The sequence below is a fragment of the Spinacia oleracea genome, chromosome 4 (assembly GCF_020520425.1).
Source record: "Spinacia oleracea cultivar Varoflay chromosome 4, BTI_SOV_V1, whole genome shotgun sequence".
Lineage (NCBI taxonomy): Eukaryota > Viridiplantae > Streptophyta > Magnoliopsida > Caryophyllales > Amaranthaceae > Spinacia > Spinacia oleracea.
In genome coordinates this window covers 51,710,677-51,716,676 of record NC_079490.1, presented here as the reverse complement: position 1 = coordinate 51,716,676, position 6,000 = coordinate 51,710,677, and positions in this window count along the sequence as shown.

The window sequence follows — 6,000 nt, the reverse complement described above, 5'->3', positions numbered from 1 at the left end:
TTATGGTTGTTTTCGAATATCAAAATCGAATGGCAAACCAATTGGTGCTTGTGAATTCAAAATACAATGTAGTTTTGAGATCGTAAAGCATTGAGTTTAAACGCTCAGCCTTACCAATGGTTAACAACCTAATATCTTTGTCCATTTAATTCTCGAATGAGTCTAGTCCCTAGACATTCGAATAGATCGATGCTTAGAGAACTTTAGAAGCTTCTGGTAAGATCATCTAGTTGAAACAAAATATTCAACATAAATTAAAATGGTAAAGAACCTTGTTGGTGACATTGGACATGTCTAACAAAGTATAAAAGTCAACACTAAAGAATTCAATTCTTAAGACTATAAGAAAGGGTACAAGAAATAGGAAAACGAGGAACAAATGAAAGGAATTTACGATTCCGTTTCTACCTATAAGTTTATGTTTAAAGAGAAGTGACCTAGCAATCAAACTTCCTTGGTATCATATACCGCTTGAGGTTCTTACTTCGGTAATAACTCAAACAATGGAAGCTAGGATACACTAATGACCTACAAGTGGGAAATGAAGCATGGCATTGCTACATTAATTGTAGGGTCATCTAGTTTGTTTTAAGTCCTTTCAAAGGCTGGAACTTAATGGCTACTTTGTTCCATAATCAGCATACCTAAATTTCTGTTTCAAACACAGAAAGACTCACATTCAGAAGAACAAAAACAATGTTTGTTTGTTTATTTGAATGAAATGGTCAATTACAGGTTGAGTCAATATGCTTGATTAAAACAAACAACTCTTTAAAGAACTTTACTAAGGTTCAAATCAAACCCTTGATTTGAGTTCCACTAATCTTTGGCATTGTTGCTTAGACCATATCAATAAGTTAAACTTCAAAAGCTCTATTTTGATGGACTTTTGAAAGTTCATTGATTTCTAGATCAATTTAAGACGACTAGTCTTACTTGTTGAAAGTAACAAAAGATATGAACTATTGTTAGAACGCCTAGACAATAGAGTTCAAAGCTAAAGAAAGATTTTATGACTTTATTATTTCACATGGATTTGAGTGAATATAGGTTTATTTACTCAAATGTGATATAAGTTGAATCTGTTTGGCTAGTTCAAAGATTCAGAAGTATAAAATCCACTTGGCAAGAAATCATAAAGATCTAGGTTAGATCATGTTGATGATTACTTGAGACCAAATATGATCATCAATGATTGTGTGTTGTAATTTCACAATCTAGGTCCATAAGATATGGCATATCTAAGTTGGAATGATCGAAGTCGATTAGTACTTGATTCGATCAATGATGAATCATAAAGACTTTTCCTATAATTTCTAAAACAAAATGCTCAACTACCACCAAACTAAACCAAATTCGTCAAAGCTTTTGAAAAGTAATTTCAGAATAACTTTTCATAAAATATCTAGAGAGTTGCAAAACTCAGTGGGAGCTTAGTGTTTGTCATTCGACAAACTAAGGCCCAAGTCTAGATATATGTTTCATTGTGATTTATTCTAATGAGACACAAGGGTATTGTTTCTACCACGAATTTTTGAGAACATAATGTTTGTTTGCTCGGAATAATGTCCTTTGGAGATTCGTTTCCAAAATGACAAGTGGGAGAAAATAGACCTCGAAAGTCTTCGAGGCGAACAACAAACATAAACGGAAATTCCGGAGGCTTTTCGAAGTGCTTCAGAAAATCCGAACTTATTCTTTAAGGACTTTAGAAGTGGCTTTAAAAAATAGACATCTCTTAGAAGACTTTACAAGTGCTTCAAGGAGAACAGAATATTCAAAGGACTTTAAGTGGCTATTGATATTCTAATGTTTGATGTTCTATACCCAAGTAGGCATAGAGTTCAAGTCACTGGAACTATGAGATTCTTCTATTAGATAGTGAAGAAACATGGAGTTCAGGTCACTGAAACTATGCAATTCTTCTATTAGATAGTAAAGAAACCTACAACTTGCAGTCAAACTAAAAGAAGTGACTTGTAAGAAAGCTATGACGAAACCCAGATTCCCTAAAATGGTTAGAGGCCATATATAGACTATATGTTTAATTGGTTAAAGGCCATAAAACATACTCAATGTTTTGATGACAAAATTGAAATTTTGTTGATTTGCAAGAATAGGTTCACACCTATTGGTTGCAAGTTTGTTTTAAGGATAAAAACCATCAAACATGGAATTGTGTTCACACACAAAGCTAGATTAGTTGCTAAAGGTTACAAGCAAATTCATGGTGTGAATTGTGTTGAAACCTCATGCATAATCGTAATGCTCAAGTCTATAATTCAAGCAATGATTGCATATTGGTACATATAGCAATTGGATGACAAAACGTATTCCTCAATCAAATGTTGGAAGAAACTATGTACATGGTATGTCATAGGATTTGTGGATCCAAATAAATGCTTGAAAGAGAAAGCTAGTTTATAAAATCTAAGTACAGATTTAAAGCAAGCAATTGGGAATTAGAAATGTATTTTAGTGAAGCTAATAAGTATTTTAGTTTCATAAAATATACATGATTCTTATAGATATATAAGAAGTTTAGTGGGAGTACATAAAAACTTATTTGGTCCTATGTGTATCACACACATATCTCTCTATTGTGAAACAACATTCAAATGCTAATGACTTAGATTTGAAATTATTCATCAATGATGGACCATGGCGAAACTTAGTACATACTGGATATTAAGATCTATTTACAAAGATCTTATGATATTGTTTTGGATTAAGTAATGGCATTTACTAAATCAAACACGAAAGACTCCATTGGAGATATTCGACCCATATGAATAAATCTAAGTAAAGGATGTTTGAACTATGTATAAGCATTTACTAAGTTAAACATCAAAGAATCTAAGTAAGATTCTTAAACCTATATTATATGTCAAAGAATTTAGCTGGATTTAGTATCTACTGAAACTAGATGAGCTAAAGTTACATGAATAGAATTCAATTGGGAATTATTCTGCAAAAGAACTTATCATGTATGATATAATATGAGGATCGCCAAAAACGTATTGTATGACTTTAGCAATGACGAACATATACCAATCTCTATTGATCTAAGTAAAGATCAACTAGTTTGAGATCAAGAATACTTATGGTACTTGAAAAGGTACAAAGGAATAGTTCTTGAATTCAAGGAAATAAAGATATGCTAAATATTGATGCTACACGCATAAACACTGGCAAAGGATCAAGCAAGACCCTTTGGAGTTAACCATTGATAAGGACGAGCTATAGAGCATCGTGTTTTGAAATGGCAACATGGATTGGAGACCATGAGTTGTTGCGTGGGAAATTAAAATAATAATTTCTATGTTCTAAGATATAGTTGGAGAGTCTTCCACATATCTATGAACTGCTTGGATAGGTAAAACCAAACAAAGCATCACTAGCAACCTATACAGTTGAAGTAAAAGTAATTATTGCCTAAGAAGCAATAAAACAGGGTTGTTTAAAGAGTTCTTCACTGAACTTGGGAAGATCACCTATCTGCTGGCTTGATGGTTCTTCATTGAAAAATGCGTAGAACCACTCTTGAAGCAAGAAAAAGGTCTGCTAACTTGATGGTTCTTCATTGAGAAATGCGTAGAACCACCATTGTAGCGAGAAAGACTAGATCACAAAATAAACATACTCAAAAGATCTTATCATCTATCTCGAAGAACATTCGATGAAAAGGATATTAAGATTGGCAAAGCATGATAACTAAACCTATGCAACAAGTGAGAAGCAACACTTACATTGTAGCACTGGAAATCAAGCATAGCTTTGAAATTCCATGAACTGTTTTAGAAGATGGGTTTGAGGCCCATGGTTGTAAAACATTGGGGTTGAACATTTATCATATATGAAATGTATTTTCATATTCCATTTAATCTTGGTTTAGTATTAAATGATGAGTCCCTTCAATTTGACGATATATTCAAGATAGACTGTCAGGACCAGTCCTGTGACTAAGAAATGTCTATCAAGTGAACTTGAATGTCAAAGGTTGAAAATGGTCCCTAGTCGGAGTTTTCTATAAAATCGGACGCATAGAAAACGTTAGACGACTAGAATGCAAGATGACTAGTAGTTCTGTTTCTTGAACTATGTGGACATGGCAATGTCATAATCATTTGCATAGATACTTACTTTGGGAAGACTAGTATCGGACAAGACCTATGAAACTTTACTGTAAGAGATGAAAGTCTGTCATAAGTAAATTTCATTAAATTATTAGACACTAAATCCTCAATACCTGAGTGATTTGAGATTACTTGTTTGAGAACTGGTTGCTTTGACGTTGACCAACCGTCGCACCGTAAAAGGAGGCTATAAAGGCAACGCTCAGGTAATCACCTATCAAACGAAGTCTAATCTCAAGATCGCAAGATTGGGATTGTCCTCCCATAAATCGGGATGAGATGCTTAAAAGTTGTACAAGGCCACTCGGAGAGCTAGAAACTGTGAAATGCATGGCCGTGCTCGGATGAATCATAGGCTATGATTATCTGTTTATTTGATCAGTTGAACTCTGAAACCGAGGAACGCCTCTGGACATAATAAGGATGACAACTCTTACCTTATGTTCAAGAGCAAGCATCGAGCGACAAAGGAATTAGGAAATGCACACTTGTCCCTAAGGACAAGTGGGAGACTGAAGGAAATAATGCCCTTGGTCCAAGTATGCATTCTATGTTAAGTCTAATAAATGCGGTTCAGTATTAATTAACAAGTTAATAATTCAGTGAGATCAAGTGAGCTGAATGCCTAGCTAGAGGCCGCTTCAGTTCAAGTGGAATTAATGATATTAATCCACAGCTTACTCTTGACTGAACCCGTAGGGTCACACAAATAGTACGTAAACGGATCAAGTATTTAATGGCATTAAATACTCCATCTATGAATATTCGGAACCGACGGATCTTGGTTTCAGTGGGAGCTAAGATCGTCACAGGCAAGAAATGAATACTCCGGAAACGATGATATTGCCGGAAACGGAAATATGGATCGTATCGGAAATATGAATATTATCCAAGTCGTAGATGTTGCCGGAAACGGAAACATGGTACGTATCGGAAAATATTATTGGAAATGGAAATATTACCAGAATCGGAAATATTGCCGGAAACGGAAATATTGTCAGAATCGGAAATATTACCGGAATCGGAAAATAATTCCGGAAACGGAAATATTAAATATTTGTTCGAAACGGAAATTAATTCCGGAATCGGAAATATTAAATATTGTTCGTATCGGAAATAAATTCCGGAACTGGAAATTTAATCGGAAGCGTATCGTACGAATTAGCATCGGACGAGGCCTGCCGGACGAGGCCTGCCGGACGAAGGCCCAGCACGAAGCCGGGCCATCGCCCAGCAAGCACGCGCGCCACAAGCCCAGCCAAGGCAGCGCCCAGGCCTACCGCAAGGCAGGCCCAGCGCGCGCCAAGGCCACGGATGCGTGGGCCGCGCTGCGTGGGCTGCTGCTCGCACGCACATGGGCAGCCCTTGTGGCTGCCGTGTGTGTGTGAGTTTGTGCTCATGCGTGATTCCTAAATCTACAAGAGTTAGTGTATGATTAAATTCCTATTCCTAATTGGATAAATTAATTAAATAGAATTCATGTAGGATTCTAATTTCAATTAATTCGTATCCTACTAGGATTACGATTCCTTTTCCATAACTCTATAAATAAAGGCCTAGGGGTCATTATTTATACACAAGTTTTAAGTATTCAAAACTAAGATTTTTAAGCAGAAAAATCAGCCAATATTCTTGCCTACCTAACCGAAAATATTAGAACCTTAAGGGCGATTCTAGTTGGTCAATCTTAAGGCGGATCCGGACGTGCTGTGGACTATCTACGGAGGGACGACACTTGGAGTCCTAAAGACTTGTTCTTGTTCGGTTCGGGCGCAGCTAGGGAAGGCACGCAACAAAGAGTATGCATCTAAACTATGCTAAATGATTATGTGTAAATAATATGTTTCCTGGCTTTATGGTTTTT